Source organism: Lepus europaeus, unplaced genomic scaffold (assembly GCF_033115175.1).
Source record: "Lepus europaeus isolate LE1 unplaced genomic scaffold, mLepTim1.pri SCAFFOLD_116, whole genome shotgun sequence".
Lineage (NCBI taxonomy): Eukaryota > Metazoa > Chordata > Mammalia > Lagomorpha > Leporidae > Lepus > Lepus europaeus.
Window position 1 is genome coordinate 346,449 of NW_026909030.1, and position 21,552 is coordinate 368,000.

Consider the following 21,552-nt stretch of genomic DNA (forward strand, 5'->3'; position numbering starts at 1 on the left):
TAGCATAATAGACCAATATAGCAATTTTAATAATAGCTTTTAAAATCTTTAACTCTTTTTCTAGATTGCCAATGGATTTGAATTGCTTTTTGTTTTTAGTAACCTCAGTTAACCATACTTTCTCTCAGTTGGTACTGTTAATACATTATTGGCTTCATCTGTTTACAGAGCCATCCCAAAGTACTGAATGCAATAAAAGTAGCTGGAAAAAGTCCATAGGAACCTATAGGAGGACAGCTAAACACAGAACCAACAACGCTTTAGTTTTATGAGAAGCACATCATATATAACTATGGATGACAAAAGACTTTAAGTCGCCATGTTTAAAATTATAAACTCATCAACCAACAAGAGGCACTTGCTTACTTCACAGTATTTTTGAAAGCACCTGTAGGATTTTACAAGTATTTAACCCTTTAGGCCTCTGGGGCTTTCTCATTAAGATAACTATCATGTCTAGTAACACAAGATCATTAGACTTTTTAATTCTCAAACAATTGTATTAATAGCATTTTCCATTATAGAAACTTAAAGTCTGGTACCACATCACATCCTGACAGTCCTTCTAATATAATCCAAATAGCCTGCTTAGTTGGTGTCTCTATAAGATGAGAGACATAGGTCCTTCGATTTTTTCAGTTGGGCCCAAACTGGAAAAGCCAAATCCAGGATTTACTGTAAATTTTAGAGACCGGATTGTTTGAAACTTTGATTTTTTGAATGCCTGTCAAGAATGCCAAGAAGGCTCAAAATCCAAACTATCTGGTTGAAATAAGATTCCTTAGAATCATGACATGACATAGACCAAATTTGATCATTGTTACAAGGTGACTATTCAAATCTTTGAAAATAAGCACCTATTTAAATAACCCATAGCTCTTAATAAAAATTCAGCTGTTTTTGAACAATTAGAATTTAACAGACATCAAGAGCACATAATAGATTACTTTAACACATTGCTTTAACAGAACATCAGAGTTTAATTCTATGTCAAAGAGAAATTGAGCTTCCTGTGATCTTTTGCTGTGAGTTTTCCTTCCTTTACCTTCTTTCATATTGGTGACCGTGTTTCTGTGTTTCTGTGTGTAACACATCTTTAAGCATCTTTGGCAGGGCAGGATGAGTGGCAACAAATTCTTTCAGTTTCTGTTTGCTATGAAAAGTCTTAATTTCACCTTCATTCACAAATGAGAGCTTTGCAGGATATAGTATTCTGGGCTGGCAGTTTTTCTCTCTTAATACCTGGGCTATGTCTCGCCATTCCCTTCTAGCTTGTAGGGTTTCTGTTGAGAAGTCTGCTGTGAGTCTAATTGGAGATCCTCTAAGAGTAATCTGACGTTTCTCTCTTGCACATTTGAGTTTCTTTTCTTTATGTTTCACTGTGGTGCGTTTGATTACAACATGTCGTGGTGAGGATCTCTTTTGGTCATGTTTATTAGGGGTTCTATAAGCTTCCTGTACTAAGTTGCCTCTGTCCTTCTCCAAACCTGGGAAATTTTCTGCTAGTATCTCACTGAAAATACCTTCTAATCCTTTCTCCCTCTCCATGCCTTCAGGAACTCCTAGAACCTGAATGTTGGGTTTTTTAATAGTATCCTGTAGATTCCTGACAATATTTTTTAGATTTCTGATTTCTTCTTCTTTTCTTTGATTTGCCTGATTCCTTTCCTGTTCTCTGTCTTCTAAGTCTGATATTCTCTCTTCTGCCTCGCCCATTCTGTTTTTAAGGCTCTCTAATGTGTTTGTCATTTGATCTATTGAATTCTTCATTTCATTATGATTTCTCGTCACTATCACAGTTTCTTGTTCCACTAGTTGTTTCATTTCATTTTGAGTCCTCCTTAATATTTCATTTTCACAAAAGAGATTTTCTATCTTGTCCATTAAGGATTTCTGTAGTCCAAGAATTTGTTTTTGAGAACTTCTTAATGTTCTTATCAATTTTTTGAGATCCGCTTCTTGCATTTCTTCGATCTCATCGTCTTCCTAATCTTGAATTGGGGTGTCTTTTTCATTTGGGGGCGTCATAGTGTCTTCCTTGTTCTCGTTAACTTGGTTTTTGTGTTTGTTGTTTGGCATGTTGGAGATATTTGGTTTCTTCACTGTGGTGTTTTTTCTTGTTACACTATGGCTCTATATTAAGTGGACTGTCTGCTTTCAGTGGAGTCTTAGAGGCTTGAGATGAGTGTGGACTGAGAGCTGTGTTTGGTTCCTCAGGGTTGAGGGTGTGTCAAAGATGACACTCCCAGGTTAGGTGTGGTAAATGTCTCTTTCTTTTTTTGATTCAAAAGGGAAGTAATTCTGCACAGCTGAACGTAATTGGAGGTAGTTAGCAGGCAAATGATATACCCACAGGAGCCAGAGATCGGAAGCTCTTTCCCAAGGACCACACAGGAAATCTGTGCTGCCCTCAGTGTGGGCTCCAATTCTCCTGCAGTCTCCCACTGGGTTGCCAAGTTAGATCCTAACCTCCTGTTATTTCACCCCTCCCCCCAGAGTCAGGTGTTTCTGCTAGGCTCAGGGCGGGTGCAGACCTGAGGTCGCCCTGCTTATGACGTATGTCCAAAATGGCGCCTGCTCTGTCTTGCTCACCATTGAGAGGTGTGCGGAGAGAGAGAAACTTGTGTCCGTATCGGTCACTTTTTTATTTTTTTTCCTTTCTCTCTTCTAGTTAGCCTGGTGAATTTTTCCCCACGGAGTTTCAAGCCTCGTTCCCTCTAGCCTCCTCTTTCCACTTGCCCGCTGGTGTCTCGGGCTATTGAGGTTCGGCTCACTTCGCGTTCCAGTGCTGGTGTGTAGAGTCTGCTGCTGGTGTCCGAACTTGGGCTTCCATGCTCTCCATGCAGGTACACTGTGAATCACTAGTTCCGGAAGGTGTTTCCTCTGCTGTTTCATCCCCTACTCTTACTTGACCATGCAGTATCTCCACTTATATTAAACTGTCTCTCCCCCGGACTAATAGTGTGCTCCCTGCCTATTCCGCCACCTTACCGCTCTCCTAATTTCCTATCCGGACTTTATTCTTTAGAATGTTTTTTTACAGGGAATATTTTCTTTTGAGCTTCGATACAGTAATTGGTTCCACATGGAGACACCAGCTGAACATATTCGTATTTTTCTAGGGAGAAAGCTAGAGGAACTGCGGCAAACAAACATGATATTTCTGTTTGTATAGATGACATTTTATGCACTTGCCTAATGAAAAGACTTTGCTTTTCTCCAAAACCATTTGTACTATGATTTTCTCGGTCCATTGCATACAAATTCCACAACAGTTTGACCGGATATGACTGGATGAAACCGGAAATATATGGTTTTGTTTTGGCTAACTCAATCCCATATATTGCTACAGCCTCTCTGTTTGTGTTTTCCAGATATTATCCACGGACTTTATTGTTTGAATATTTTTTATCGGGGAACATTTTCTTTTGAGCTTGTATACAGTAATTGGTTCCACATGGAGACACCAGCTCTATATATTCGTATTTTCTAGGGAGAAAGCTAGAGGAACTGCGACAAACACACATGATATTTCTGTTTGTATCGATGACATTTATTGCACTTGCCTAACAAAAAGACTTTGCCTTTCTCCAAAACCATTTGTACTGTGATTTTCTCGATGCATTGCATACAAATTCCACACCACTTTGTCCGGATATGAATGGATGAAACCAGAAATATCCGGTTGTGTTTTGGCTATCTCAATCCGAAATATTGTGAAATCCTCTGTGTTTGTGTTTTCTGAATATTATCAATGGACTTTATTGTTTTGAATTTTTTTTATCAGGGAACATTTCATTGTGTACCATTGAAACACTAAGTGGTTCATCATGGCGACACCAGCTCTACACATTCTTATTTTCTAGGGAGAAAGCTAGAGGAACTGAGGCAAACAAACATGATATTTCTGTTTGTATAGATGACAATTTATGCACTTGCCTAACGAAAAGACTTTTCTTTTCTCCAAAATCATTTTTACTGTGAATACTCGGTCCATTGCACACGAATTCCCGACCAGTTTTCCGGATATGACTGGATGAAACCGGAAATATCTGCTTGTTTTTTCACTATATCAATCCCAGATATTGCTACAGGCTCTGTGTTTGTGTATTCCTGATATTATCCATGGACTTTATTGTTTTGAATGTTTTTTATCGGGGCATATTTTATTTTGAGCTTGGATAGAGTAATTGGTTCCACATGGAGACACCAGCTCTACACATTTGTATTTTCTAGGGAGAAAGCTAGAGGAACGGCGACAAAGAAACATGATATTTCTGTTTGTATACATGACAATTTATGCAATTGCCTAACGAAAAGACTTTGCTTTTCTCCAAAAACGTTTTTACTGTCATTTTCTCTGTCCATTGCATCCGAATTCCAAACGACTTTTTCCGGATATGACTGGATATATCCAGAAATATCCGGTTGTGTTTTCATTAACTCAATACGAAATATTTTGAAAGCTACTGTGTTTGTGTTTTCTGGATATTATCCACTGACTTTATTGTTTTGAATGTTTTTTATCAGGGTACATTTTATTTTGAGCTTGGATACAGTAATTGGTTTCACATGGATACACATGCTGAACATATTCATATTTTATAAGAAGAAAGCTAGAAGATCTGCGGCAAATGAACATGATATTTCTCTTTGTGAAAATGATATTTTATGCACTTGCCTAACAAAAAGACTTTGCTTATCTCCAAACCATTTTTACTCTGATTTTCTCAGCCCATTGCATACGAATTCCCCACCACTTTGTCCGGATATGACTGGATGAAACCAGAAATATCCGGGACTGTTTTGGCTAATTGAATGCGAACTATTGTGAAAGTTTATGTGTTTGTATTTTCTGGATATTATCGATGGACTTTATTGTTTTAAATATTTTTATAAGGGAACATTTAATTGTGTACCGTTTTGTTTTGGCTAACTCAATCCCAGATGTTGCTACAGCCCCTGTTTTTGTGTATTCCTGATATTATCCATAGACTTTATTGATTTGAATGTTTTTTTTATAAGAGAACACTTAATTTGGTGCCTGGTGTCATCAATTGGTTCCACATGGAAACAGCAGCTCTACACATTTCTATTTTCTAAGGAGAAAGCTAGAGGAATTGCTGCAACAAACAAATTGATATTTCTGTTTGTATAGATGACATTTTATGCAGTTGCCTAACGAAAAGACGTTGCTTTTCTCCAACACCATTTTTACTGTGATTTTCTCAGTCCATTGCATATGAATTCCACACCAGTTTGTCCGGATATGACTGGATGAAACCAGAAATATCTGCTTGCGTTTTGGCTAACTCAATCCAAAATATTGCTACAGCCTCTGTGTTTGTGTATTCCTGATATTAACCACGGACTTTATTGTTTTGAATATTTTTATCAGGGAATATTTAATTTTGTGCTTGGAATCACTAAGTGGTTCCACATGGAGACACCAGCTGAACATATTCGAATTTTATAGAGAGAAAGCTAGAGGAACTGCGGCAAACAAACATGATGTTTCTGTTTGTATAGAAGACATTTTATGCAGTTCCCTAACAAAAAGACTTTGCTTTTCTCCAAAACCATTTTTACTGTGATTTTCTCAGTCCATTGCATATGAATTCCACACCAGTTTGTCGGGATATGACTGGATGAAACCGGAAAAATCTGGTTTTGTTTTGGCTATCTCAATCCCAGATATTGCTACAGACCTTGTGTTTGTGCATTCCTCATACTATCCATGGACTTTATTGTTTTCAATGTTTTCTAACAGGGAACATTTAATTTGTGCCATTGAAACACTAATTGGTTCATCATGGGGCACCAGCTCTACACATTCGTATTTTCTAGGGAGAAAGCTAGAGGAACTGTCGCAAACAAACGTGATATTTCTGTTTGTATCGATGATATTTTATTAATTTTCCTATCGAAGAGACTTTGCTTTTCTCCAAAACCATTTGTACTGTGATTTCCTCTGTCCATTACATACGAATTCTAAAGCACTTTGTCTGGGTATGACTGGATGATACCGGAAATATCTGGTTGTTTTTTGGCTAACTCAATCCGAAATATTGTGAAAGCCTCTGTGTTTGTGTATTCCTGATATTATCCACAGACTTTATTTTTTTGAATGCTTTTTTAAGGGAACATTTAATTTTGTGCTTGGAAACACTAATTGTTTCCACATGGAGACACCAGCTCTACACATTTGTATTTTCTAGGGAGAATTCTAGATCAACTGCGGCAAACAAACATGATACTTCTGTTTGTATAGATGACTTTTATGCACTTGCCTAACGAAAAGACGTTGCTTTTCTCCAAAACCATTTTCACTGTGATTTTCTCGGTCCATTGCACATGAATTCCACACCAGTTTGTCCGGATATGACTGGATGAAACCGGAAATACCCGGCTTTGTTTTGGCTAACTCAATCCCAGATATTGCTACAGACTCTGTGTTTGTGCATTCCTGATATTATCCACAGACTTTATTGTTTTGAATGATATTTATCAGGGAACATTTAGTTTTCTCCTTGGAAACACTAATTGTTTCCACATGGAGATACCAGCTCTACACATTTGTATTTTCTAGGGAGAAACCTAGAGGAACTGCGGCAAACAAACATGATATTTCTGTTTGTACAGAAGACATTTTATGCACTTGCCTAACGAAAAGACTTTGCTTTTCTCCAAAACCATCTTTCTGTGATTTTCTCGGTCCATTGCATACGAATTCCACACCAGTTTGTCCGGATATGACGGGATGAAACAGGAAATATCTGGTTGTGTTTTGGCTAACTCAATCGGAAATACTGCTACAGCCTCTATGTTTGTTTTTTCTGGATATTATCCACAGACTTTACTGTTTTGAATGTTTTTTTTATCAGGGAACATTTAATTTTGTACCGTTGAAACACTAATTGTTTCCACTTGGAGACATCAGCTCTACACATTCTTATTTTCTAGGAAGAAAGCTAGAGGAACAGCGGCAAAGAAACATGATATTTTTGTTTGTATAGATGACATTTTATGCACTTGCCTAATGAAAAGACTTTGCTTTTCTCCAAAACCATTTTTACTGTGATATTCTCGGTCCATTGCATACGATTTCCACAGCTGTTTATCCAGATCTGACTGGATGAAACCGGAAATATCCGGTTGTGTTTTGGCTAACTCAATCTGCAATATTGTGAAAGCCTCTGTGTTTGTGTATTCCTTATATTATCCACAGACTTTATTGTTTTGAATGTTTTTATCAGGGAACATTTAACTTTGTGCTGCGAAACACTAGTTGGTTCCACATGGAGACACCAGCTCTGCATATTTGTATTTTCTGGAGAGAAAGCTAGCGGAACTGTGATAAATAAACATGATATTTCTGTTTGTATCGATGATATTTTATGCACTTGCCTAACGAAAAGACTTTGCTTTTCTCCAAAACCATTTTTACTGTGATTATCTCAGTCCATTGCATACGATTTCCACAGAACTTGGTCCGGATATGACTGGATGAAACCAGAAATATCCGGTTGTGTTTTGGCTAACTCAATACGAAATATTGCTTCAGCCTCTGTGTTTGGGTTTTCTGGATATTATCGATGGACTTTATTGTTTTGAATATTTTTATAAAGGAACATTTAATTTTTTACCATTGAAACACTAATGGGTTCCACATGGGGACACCAGCTCTACACATTCATATTTTCTAATCAGAATTCTAGAGGAACTGCGGCAAACAAACATGATATTTCTGTTTGTATAGATGATATTTTATGCACTTGCCTAACGAAAAGACTTTGCTTTTCTCCAAAACCATTTTTACTGTGATTTTCTAAGTCCATTGCATACGAATTGCACACCAGTTTATGACTGGATGAAACCGGAAATATCCGGTTTTGTTTTGGCTAACTCAATCCCAGATATTTCTACAGCATCTGTGTTTGTGTATTCCTGATTTTATCCACCGACTTTATTGTTTTGAATGTCTTTTATCAGGCAACATTTAATTTTTTGCTTTGAAACACTAATTGGTTCCACATGGAGACACCAGCTCTACACATTCGTAGTTTCTAAGGAGAAACTTGAGGAACTGCGGCAAACAAACATGATACTTCTGTTTGTATCGATGACATTTTATGCACTTGCCTAATGAAAAGACTTTGCGTTTCTCCAAAACCATTTTTACCGTGATTTCCTCGGTACATTGCATGCAAATTCCACACCAGTTTGTACGCATATTACTGGATGAAACCAGAAATATCCGGTTGTGTTTTGGCTAACTCCATCCGAGATATTGCTACAGCCTCTGTGTTTGTGTTTTCTGGATATTATCGATGGACTTATTGTTTTGAATATTTTTGCAGGGAACATTTAATTTTGTACCTTGAAACACTAATTGGTTCATCATGGGAACACCAGATCTACAGATTGATATTTTCTAGGGAGAAACTGGAGGAACTGCGGCAAACAAACATGATATTTCTGTTTGTATAGATGACATTTTATGCACTTTGCTAACGAAAAGACTTTGCTTTTCTCCAAAATCATTTTTACTGTGATTTTCTCGGTACATTGCATATGAATTCCACACCAGTTTGTCCGGATATGACTGGATGAAACCAGAAATATCCGGTTGTGTTTTGTTAACTCAATGCGAAATATTGTGAAATCTTTGTGTATGGTTTTCTGGATATTATCGATGGAATGTATTGTTTTGAATATTTTTATCGGGGAATATTTAATTTTGTACCGTAGAAACACTAATTGGTTCATCATGGGGACACCAGCTCTACACATTCGTATTTTCTAGGGAGAAAGCTTGAGGAACTGCGGCAAACAAACATGATATTTCTGTTTGCCTAGATGACATTTTAAGCGCTTGCCTAACGAAAAGACTTTGCTTTACTCCAAAACCATTTGTGCTGCGATTTTCTCGGTCCATTGCATACAAATTCCACACTAGTTTTTCCGGATATGACTGGATGAAACCGGAAATATCTGGTTATGTTTAGGCTAACTTAATCCCAGATATTGCTACAGCCTCTGAATTTTTGCATTCCTGATATTATAAAAGGACTTTATTGTTTTGAATGTTTTTTATCAGGGAACATTTAATTTTGTACAGTTGAAACACTAACTGTTTCCACATGGAGACACCAGCTCTACACATATGTATTTTCTAGGGAGAAAGCTAGAGGAACTGTGGCAAACAAAGATGATATTTCTGTTTGTATAGATGACATTTTATGCACTTGCCTAACGAAAACACTTTGCTTTTCTCCAAAACCATTTTTACTGTGATATTCTCGGTCCATTGCATACGATTTCCACAGCTGTTTATCCGGATATGACTGGATGAAACTGGAAATATCCGGTTGTGTTTTGGCTAACTCAATCCGAAATATTGTGAAAGCCTCTGTGTTTGTGTATTCCTGATATTATCCACAGACTTTATTGTTTTGAATGTTTTTTATCAGGGAACATTTAACTTTGTGCTGCGAAACACTAGTTGGTTCCACATGGAGACACCAGCTCTGCATATTTGTATTTTCTGGAGAGAAAGCTAGCGGAACTGTGATAAATAAACATGATATTTCTGTTTGTATCGATGATATTTTATGCACTTGCCTAACGAAAAGACTTTGCTTTTCTCCAAAACCATTTTTACTGTGATTATCTCAGTATATTGCATACGATTTCCACAGAACTTGGTCCGGATATGACTGGATGAAACCAGAAATATCCGGTTGTGTTTTGGCTAACTCAATACGAAATATTGCTTCAGCCTCTGTGTTTGGGTTTTCTGGATATTATCGAAGGACTTTATTGTTTTGAATATTTTTATAAAGGAACATTTAATTTTTTACCATTGAAACACTAATGGGTTCCACATGGGGACACCAGCTCTACACATTCATATTTTCTAATCAGAATTCTAGAGGAACTGCGGCAAACAAACATGATATTTCTGTTTGTATAGATGATATTTTATGCACTTGCCTAACGAAAAGACTTTGCATTTCTCCAAAACCATTTTTACTGTGATTTTCTCGGTACATTGCATATGAATTCCACACCAGTTTGTCCGGATATGACTGGATGAAACCAGAAATATCCGGTTGTGTTTTGTTAACTCAATGCGAAATATTGTGAAATCTTTGTGTATGGTTTTCTGGATATTATCGATGGAATGTATTGTTTTGAATATTTTTATCGGGGAATATTTAATTTTGTACCGTAGAAACACTAATTGGTTCATCATGGGGACACCAGCTCTACACATTCGTATTTTCTAGGGAGAAAGCTTGAGGAACTGCGGCAAACAAACATGATATTTCTGTTTGCCTAGATGACATTTTAAGCGCTTGCCTAACGAAAAGACTTTGCTTTACTCCAAAACCATTTGTGCTGCGATTTTCTCGGTCCATTGCATACAAATTCCACACTAGTTTTTCCGGATATGACTGGATGAAACCGGAAATATCTGGTTATGTTTAGGCTAACTTAATCCCAGATATTGCTACAGCCTCTGAATTTTTGCATTCCTGATATTATAAAAGGACTTTATTGTTTTGAATGTTTTTTATCAGGGAACATTTAATTTTGTACAGTTGAAACACTAACTGTTTCCACATGGAGACACCAGCTCTACACATATGTATTTTCTAGGGAGAAAGCTAGAGGAACTGTGGCAAACAAAGATGATATTTCTGTTTGTATAGATGACATTTTATGCACTTGCCTAACGAAAACACTTTGCTTTTCTCCAAAACCATTTTTACTGTGATATTCTCGGTCCATTGCATACGATTTCCACAGCTGTTTATCCGGATATGACTGGATGAAACTGGAAATATCCGGTTGTGTTTTGGCTAACTCAATCCGAAATATTGTGAAAGCCTCTGTGTTTGTGTATTCCTGATATTATCCACAGACTTTATTGTTTTGAATGTTTTTTATCAGGGAACATTTAACTTTGTGCTGCGAAACACTAGTTGGTTCCACATGGAGACACCAGCTCTGCATATTTGTATTTTCTGGAGAGAAAGCTAGCGGAACTGTGATAAATAAACATGATATTTCTGTTTGTATCGATGATATTTTATGCACTTGCCTAACGAAAAGACTTTGCTTTTCTCCAAAACCATTTTTACTGTGATTATCTCAGTCCATTGCATACGATTTCCACAGAACTTGGTCCGGATATGACTGGATGAAACCAGAAATATCCGGTTGTGTTTTGGCTAACTCAATACGAAATATTGCTTCAGCCTCTGTGTTTGGGTTTTCTGGATATTATCGAAGGACTTTATTGTTTTGAATATTTTTATAAAGGAACATTTAATTTTTTACCATTGAAACACTAATGGGTTCCACATGGGGACACCAGCTCTACACATTCATATTTTCTAATCAGAATTCTAGAGGAACTGCGGCAAACAAACATGATATTTCTGTTTGTATAGATGATATTTTATGCACTTGCCTAACGAAAAGACTTTGCATTTCTCCAAAACCATTTTTACTGTGATTTTCTAAGTCCATTGCATACGAATTGCACACCAGTTTATGACTGGATGAAACCGGAAATATCTGGTTTTGTTTTGGCTAACTCAATCCCAGATATTGCTACAGCGTCTGTGTTTGTGTATTCCTGATTTTATCCACAGACTTTATTGTTTTGAATGTCTTTTATCAGGCAACATTTAATTTTTTGCTTTGAAACACTAATTGGTTCCACATGGAGACACCAGCTCTACACATTCGTAGTTTCTAAGGAGAAACTTGAGGAACTGCGGCAAACAAACATGATACTTCTGTTTGTATAGCTGACATTTTATGCACTTGCCTAACAAAAAGACTTCGCTTTCCTCCAAATCCATTTCTACTGTGATTTTTGCGGTCCATTGCATGCGAATTCCACACCACTTTGTCCGGATATGACTGTATGAAAACAGAAATTACCGGTTGTGTTTTGGCCAACTCAATCCGAAATATTGTGAAAGCTTCTGTGTTTGTGTTTTCTGGATATTATCAACGGACTTTATTGTTTTGAATGTTTTTATCAGGGAACATTTAATTTTGTACCGTTGAAACACTAATTGTTTCATCATGGGGACACTAGCTCTACACATTCGTATTTTCTAGGGAGAAAGCTAGAGGAACTGCGGCAAACAAACATGATACTTCTGTTTGTATTGATGACATTTTATGCAATTGCTTAACGAAAATACTTTGCTTTTCTCCAAAACCATTTTTACTGTGATTTTCTCGGTCCATTGCATAGAAATTCCACACGAGTTTGTCCGGATATGACTGGATGAAACCGTAAATATCCAATTTTGTTTTGGCTAACTCAATCCAAGATACTGCTACAACTTCTGAGTTTGTGTATTGCTGATATTATCCACGGACTTCATTGTTTTGAATGTTTTTTATCGGGGAACTTTTTATTTTGAGCTTGGATACAGTAATTGGTTCCACATCGAGACACGAGCTCTACACATTCGTATTTTCTAGGGAGAAAGCTAGAAGAACTGCAGCAAACAAACATGATATTTCTGTTTTTATAGATGATATTTTATGCACTTACCTAACGTAAAGACTTTGCTTTTCTCCAAAACCATTTTTACTGTGATTTTCTTGGTCCATTGCATATGAATTGCACACCAGTTTGTCCGGATATGACTGGATGAAACCGTAAATATACGGTTTTGTTTTGGCTAACACAATCCCAGATATTGCTACAGCCTCTGTGTTTGTTTTTTCTGGATACAATCAATGGACTTTATTGTTTTGAATGCATTTATCAGGGAACATTTTATTTTGAGTTTGGATACAGTAATTGGTTCCACATTGAGACACCAGCTCAATATATTCATATTTTCTAGCGGGAAATCTAGAGGAACTGTGGGAAACAAACATGATATTTCTGTTTGTATAGATGAGATTTTATGCACTTGCCTAACGAAAAGCCTTTGCTTTTCTCCAAAACCATTTTTCTGTGATTTTCTCGATACACTGCATACGAATTCCACACCAGTTTTTCCGGATATGACTGGATGAAACCAGATATATCCGGTTTGTTTTGGCTAACTCAATCACAGATATTGGTACAGCCCGTGTTTGTGTATTCCTGATATTATGCACGGACTTTAATGTTTTGAATGCTTTTTATCAGGGAACATTTTATTTTGAGCTTGGAAACACTAATCGGTTCCACATGGGGACACCAGTTCTACACATTCGTATTTTCTAGCGAGAAAGCTAGCGGTACTGCGGCAAACAAACATGATATTTCTGTTTGTATAGATGACATTTGATGCACTTGCCCAACGAAAAGACCTTGCTTTTCTCCAAAACCATTTTTCTCTGATTTTTTCGGTACACTTCATATGAATTCCACACCAGTTTGTCCGGATATGACTGGATGAAACTGGAAATATCCAATTGTGTTTTGCCTAACTCAATCATAGATATTGCTACAACTATGTGTTTGTGTTTTCTGGATATAATCAAGGGACTTTATTGTTTTGAATGTTTTTTTTCAGGGAACATTTAATTTTGTGCTTGGAATCACTAATTGGTTCCACATGGAGTCACCAGCTCTACACATTCCTTGTTCTAGGAAGAAAGCTAGATGAACAGCGACAAACAAAGATGATATTACTGTTTGTATAGATGACATGTTATGCACTTGCCTAACAAAAAGACTTTGCTTTTTTCCAAAACCTTTTTTTTTGTGATTTTCTGGGTGGACTGCATATGAATTCCAAACAACTTTGTCCCGATATGACTGGATGAAACCAGAAATATCCGGTTGTGTTTTGCTAACTCAATCCAAAATATTGTGAAACCTCTGTGTTTGGTTCTCTATATTATCGATGGACTTTGTTGTTTTGAATATTTTTATCTGGGAACATTTAATTTTGTACCGTAGAAACACTAATTGGTTCATCATGGGCACACCAGCTCTACACATTCGTATTTTCTAGGGAGAAAGCTAGAAGAACTGCGGCAAACAAACATGATATTTCTGTTTGTATCGATGACATTTTATGCACTTGCCTGACGAAAACACTTTGCTTTTCTCCAAAATCATTTGTACTGTGATTTTTTCGGTCCATTGCATACGAATTCCACAGCAGTTTGACCGTATATGACAGGATGAAACCGGAAATATCCGGTTGTGTTTTCGCTAACTCAATCTGAAATATTGTGAAAGCCTCTGTGTTTGGGGTTTCTGGATATTATCAATGGACTTTATTGTTTTGACTCTTTTTATCAGGGAACATTTAGTTTTGTACCATTGAAACACTAATTGGTTCATCATGCGGACACCAGCTCTACACATTCGTATTTTGTAGGCAGAAAGCTAGCGGAACTGCGGCAAACAAACATGATATTTCTGTTTGTATAGATGACATTTTATGCACTTGCCTAACGAAAAGACTTTGCTTTTCTCCAAAACCATGTTTACTATGAATATCTCGGTCCATTGCATATGAATTCCACACCAGTTTGTCAGGATATGACTGGATTAAACCGGAAATATCCGGTTTTTTTTTGGCTAACTCAATCCCAAATATTGCTCCAGCCTCTGTGTTAGTTTTTTCTGGATATTATCAAAGGACTTCATTGTTTTGAACGTTTTTTATCAGGGAATATTTTATTTTGAGATTGGGTACAGTAATTGGTTCCACTTGGAGACACCAGCTGATCATTTTCGTATTTTCCAGGGAGAAAGCTAGAGGAACTGTGGGAAACAAACATGATATTTGTGTTTGTATAGATGACATTTTATGCACTTGCCTAAGAAAAAGACTTTGCTTTTCTCCAAAACCATTTTTACTGTGATTTTCTCGGTCCATTGCATACGAATTCCACACCAGTTTGTCCGGATATCACTGGAGTATAACACAAATATTCGGGTGTATTTTGGCTAACTCAATGCGAAATATTGTGAAAGCCTCTGTGTTTGTGTTTTCTGGATATTATCAATGGACTTTATTGTTTTGAATGTTTTTATCAGGGAACATTTCATTTTGTACCATTGAAACACTAATTGTTTCATCATGGGAACACCAGCTCTACACATTCGTATTTTCTAGGGAGAAAGCTAGAGGATGAGCGGCAAACAAACATGATATTTCTCTTTGTATCGATGATATTTTATGCACTTGCATAACGAAAAGACTTTGCTTTTCTCCAAAACTATTTTTACTGTGATTTTCTCGGTCCATTGCATACGAATTCCACACAAGTTTGTCTGGATATGACTGAATGAAACCGGAAATATCTGGTTTTGTTTTGGCTAACTCAATCCCAGATATTGCTACAGACTCTGTGTTTGTGTTTTCTCGATATTATCAACGGACTGTATTGTTTTGAATGCTTTTATCGGGGTATATTTTATTTTGTACCGTTGAAACACTAATTGGTTCATCACGGGGACACCAGCTCTACAGATTCGTATATTCTAGGGAGAAAGCTAGAGGAACTGCGGCAATCAAACATGATATTTCTGTTTGTATACATGACATTTTATGCACTTGCCTAACAAAAAGGCTTTGTTTTTATCCAAAACCTTTTTACTGTGAGTATCTCCGAAAACTTCATATGAATTCCAGACAATTTTTTCTGGATATGACTGAATGAAACCAGAAATATCCAGTTTTATTTTGGCTAACTCAATGCCAGAAATTGCTACAGCTTCTGTGTTTATGTATCCCTGATATTATGCATGGATTTTATTGTTTTGAATGCTTTTTATCAGGGAGCATTTAATTTTTTACCGTTGAAACACTAATTGGTTCATCATGAGGACACCAGCTCTACACATTCGTATTTTCCAGGGAGAATGCTAGAGGAACTGCAGCAAATAAACATGATATTTCTGTTTGTATCTATGAGATTTTATGCACTTACCTAACGAAAAGAATTTGCTTTTCTCCAAAAGCATTTGTACTGTGATTTTCTTGGTCCATTACATACGAATTCCACACGAGTTTACCGGATATGAATGGATGAAACCGGCAATATCCGGTTGTGTTTTGGCTAACTCAATCCCAGATATTGCTACAGCCTCTGTGTTTGTGCATTCCTGATATTATCCACGGACTTTATTGTTTTGAATGCTTTTATCAGGGAACATTTAATTTTGTGCTTGAAATCACTAATTGGTTCCACATGGAGACACCAGCTCTACACATTTGTATTTTCGAGGGAGAAAGCTAGAGGAACTGCGGCAAACAATGATGATATTTCTGTTTGTATAGATGACATTTTACGCACTTGCCTAACGAAAAGACTTTGCTTTTCTCCAAAACCATTTTTACTGTGATTTTTTTGGTTCATTGCATACGAAATCCACACTACTTTGTCCAGATATGACTGGATGAAAACAGAAATATCTGGTTGTGTATTGGCTAACTCAATGCGAAATATTGTGAAAGCCTCTGTGTTTGTGTTTTCTGTATATTATCAATGGACTTTATTGTTTTGAAAGTTTTTTATTGGGGAACATTTTATTTTGAGCTTGTACACAGTAATTGGTTCCACATGGAGACACCAGCTCTACACATTTGTATTTTCGAGGGAGAAAGCTAGAGGAACTGCGGCAAACAATGATGATATTTCTGTTTGTATAGATGACATTTTACGCACTTGCCTAACGAAAAGACTTTGCTTTTCTCCAAAACCATTTTTACTGTGATTTTTTTGGTTCATTGCATACGAAATCCACACTACTTTGTCCAGATATGACTGGATGAAAACAGAAATATCTGGTTGTGTATTGGCTAACTCAATGCGAAATATTGTGAAAGCCTCTGTGTTTGTGTTTTCTGTATATTATCAATGGACTTTATTGTTTTGAAAGTTTTTTATTGGGGAACATTTTATTTTGAGCTTGTACACAGTAATTGGTTCAACATGGAGACACCAGCTGAACATATTCGTATTTTCTAGGGAGTAAGCTAGAGGAACTGCGGCAAACAAACATGATATTTCTGTTTGTATAGATGACATTTTATGCACTTGCCTAACGAAAAGACTTTGCTTTTCTCCAAAACTATTTTTACTCTGAATATCTCGGTCCATTGCATACAAAATCTACACCAGTTTACCGGATATGACTGGATGAAACCGTAAATATCCGGATTTGTTTTGGCTAACTCAATCCCAGATATTGCTACAGCCTCTGTGTTTGTGTATTCCTGATATTTTCCACGGACTTTATTGTTTTGAATGCTTTTTATCAGGGAACATTTAATTTTGTGCTTGGAATCACTAATTGGTTCCACATGGAGACACCAGCTCTACCCATTCATATTTTCTAGGGAGAAAACTAGTGGAACTGCGACAAACAAACATGATATTTCTGTTTGTATAGATGACATTTTATGCACTTGCCTAATGAAAAGACTTTGCTTTTCTCCAAAGCCATTTTTGTTATGAATATCTCGGTCCATTGCATATGAATTCCACACCAATTTTTCCAGATATGAATGGATGAAATGGGAAATATCTGGTTTTCTTTTGGCTAACTCAATCCCAGATATTGCTACAGCCTCTCTGATTGATTTCTCTGGATATTATCCACAGACTTTATTGTTTTGAATATTTTTATCAGGGAACATTTAATTTTGTACGATAGAAACACTAATTGGTTCATCATGGGGACACCAGCTCTACACATTCGTATTTTCTCGGGAGAAAGCTAGAGGAACTGCGGAAAACAAATATGATATTTCTGTTTGTCTAGATGACATTTTATGCTCTTGCCTAAGGAAAAGACTTTGCTTTTCTCCAAAACCATTTTTACTGTGAATATCTCAATGCATTGCATACGAATTCTACACCAGTTTACCGGATATGACTGGATGAAACCGTAAATATCCGGTTTTGTTTTGGCTAACTCAATCCCAGATATTGCTAGAGCCTCTGTGCTTGTGTATTCCTGATATTATCCATAGACTTAATTTTTTTGAATGTTTTTTATCAGGGAACATTTAATTTTGTGCTTGGAATCACTAATTGGTTCCACATGGAGACACCAGCTCTACACACGCGTATTTTCTAGGGAGAAAGCTAGAGGAACTGGGACAAACAAACATGATATTTCTGTTTTTATAGATGACATTTTATGCACTTGCATAACGAAAAGACTTTGCGATTCTTAAAAACTATTTTTACTGTGATTTTCTCGGTCCATTGCATACGAATTCCACAACATTATGCCCGGATATGACTGGATAAATGCGGAAATATCCGTTATTGTTTTGGCTAACTCAATCCCAGATATTGCTACAGCCTCTGTGTTGGTGTATTCCTGATATTATCCACGGACATTATTGTTTTGAATGTTTTTTTAGGGGAACATTTAATTTTGTGCTTGGAATCACTAATTGGTTCCACTTGGAGACACCAGTTCTATACATTCGAATTTTCTAGGGAGAAAGCTAGACGAACTGCGGCAAACATGATATTTCTGTTTGTATAGATGACATTTTATGCACTTGCCTAAAGAAAAGACTTTGCTTTTCTCCAAAACCATTTTTACTGTGAATATCTCGGTCCATTGCTTACGAATTCCACACCAAATTGTCCGGATATGACTGGTTGAATCCGGAAATATCTGGTTTTGTTTTGGCTAACTCAATCCCAGATATTGCTACAGCCTCTGTGTTTGATTTCTCTGGATATTATCCACAAACTTTATTGTTTTGAATGTTTTTTATCAGGTAACATTTAATTTTGTACCGTAGAAACACTAATTGGTTCATCATGGGGACACCACCTCTACACATTCGTATTTTCTCGTGAGAAAGCTAGAGGAACTGCGGCAAACAATAATGATATTTCTGCTTGTGTGGATGATATTTAATGCTCTTGCCTAAGGAAAAGACTTTCCTATTCTCCAAAACCATTTTTACTGTGATTTTTTCGGTCGATTACATTCGAATTCCACACCAGTTTGTCCGGATATGACTGGATGAATACAGAAATATCCGCTTTTGTTTGGGCTAACTCAATCCCAGATATTGCTACAGACTCTGTGTTTGTGTATTCCTGATATTATCCATGGACTTTCTTGTTTTGAATATTTTTTATCAGGGAACATTTAATTTTGTGCTTGGAATCACTAATTGGTTCCAAATGGAGACACCACCTCTACCCATTCCTATTTTCTAGGGAGAAAGCTAGTGGAACTGCGGCAAACAAACATGATATTTCTGTTTGTATAGATGACATTTTATGCACTTGCCTAACGAAACAACTTTGCTTTTCTCCAAAACCATTTTTACTGTGATTTTTTCAGTTCATTGCATACGAATTCCACACCAGTTTGTCCGGATATGACTGGATGAAACCCGAAATATCCGGTTGTGTTTGGCTAACTCAATGCGAAATATTGTGAGATTCTGTGTTGGTGTTTTCTGGATATTATCCATGGACTTTATTGTTTTGAATGTTTTTTATCGGGGAATAATTTATTTTTTGCATGGATACAGTAATTGCTTCCACATGGAGACACCATCTCAAAGGTTTTCGTATTTTCGAAGGAGAAAGCTAGAGGAATTGCGGTAAGCAAACATGATATTTCTGTATGTATAGATGACATTTTATGCACTTGACAAACAAAAGACTTTGCTTTTCTCCAAAACCATTTGTACTGTGATTTTCTCAGTCCATTGCATATGAATTCCAAACCACTTTGTCCGGATATGACTGGATGAAAACCAAAATGTCCAGTTGTGTTTTGATTAACTCAATCCCAGGTATTGCTACAGCCTCTGTGTTTGTGTTTTCTGGATATTATCGATGAATTTTAGTGTTTTGAATGTTTTTATCAGGGAACATTTAATTTTGTTCTTAGAAACACTAATAATATTCCACATGGAAAAACCGCTCTACACATTCATATTTTCTAGGGAGAAAGCTAGAGTAACTGGGGCAAACAAAGATGATATTTCTGTTTGTCTAGATGACATCTTATGCACTTGCCTAATGAAAAGTCTTTGCTTTTCTCCAAAACCATTTTTACTGTGATTTTCTCAGTTCATTTCATACGAATTCCACAACAGTTTGTCCGGATAGGACTGGATGTAACCGGAAATATCCAGTTTGGTTTTGGCTAACTCAATCCCAGATATTGCTACAGCCTCTGTGTTTGTGTATTCCTGATATTATCCACGGAGTTTATTGTTTTGAATGTTTTTATCAGGGAACATTTAATTTTGTTCTTGGACACACCAATTGGTTCCACATGGAGACACCAGCTCTACACATTCGTATTTTCTAGGGAGAAAGCTAGAGTAACTGGGGCAAACAAACATGATATTTCTGTTTGTATAGATGATATTTTATGCACTTGTCTTACGAAAAGACTTTGCTTTTCTCCAAAACCATTTGTACCGTGATTTTCTCGGTCCATTGCATACGAATTCTAAACCACTTTATCTGGATATGACTAGATGAAACCAGAAATATCTGGTTGTGTTCTGGCTAACTCAATCCGGTATATTGTGAAAGCCTCTGTGTTTATGTTTTCTGGATATTAAAAACGGACTTCCATGTTTGAATGTTTTTATCAGGGAACATTTAATTTTGTACGGTAAAAACACCTATGGGTTCATCATGGGGAAACCAGCTCTACACCTTCGTATTTTCTTGAGAGAAATCTAGAGGAACTGCGACAAACAAACATGATATTTCTGTTTGTGTAGATGACTTTTTATGCACTTGCCTAATGAAAAGACTTTGCTCTTCTCCAAAACCATTTTTACTGTGATTTTCTCGGTCCATTGCATACGAATTCCACAACACTTTGTATGGATATGACAGGATGAAACCAGAAATATCCGGTTTTGTATTGGCTAACTGAATCCCAGATATTGCTGCAGCCTCTGTGTTTGTGTTTTCTGAATATGATCGATGGATTTTATTGTTTTGAATGTTTTTTTTCAGGGAACATTTAATTTTATGCTTGGAAACACTAATTGGTTCCACATGGAGACACCAGCTCTACATATTCGTATTTTCTAGGGAGAAAGCTAGAGGAACTGTGGCAAACAAACATGATATTTCTGTTTGTATAGATGACATTTTATGCAGTTGCCTAACGAAAAGACTTTGCTTTTCTCCAAAACCTTTTTTACTGTGATTATCTCGGTCCACTGCATACTAATTCCACACCAGGTTGTCCGGATATGACGGGATGAAACCAGAAATATCTGGTTGTGTTTTGTCTAACTCAAAATGAAATAATGTGAAAAACTCTGTGTTTGTATATTCCTGATATTATCCACGGACTTTATTGGTTTGAATGTTTTCATCAGGGAACATTTAATTTTGCACCCTTGAAACACTAATTGGTTCATCATGGGGACACCTGCTCTACACATTAGTATTTTCTATGTAGAAAGCTAGAGGAACCACGGCAAACAAACATGATATTTCTGTTTGCATTGATGACATTTTATGCACTTTCCTAACGTAAAGTCTTTGCTTTTCTCCAAAACAATTTTTGCTGTGATTTTCTCTGTTCATTGC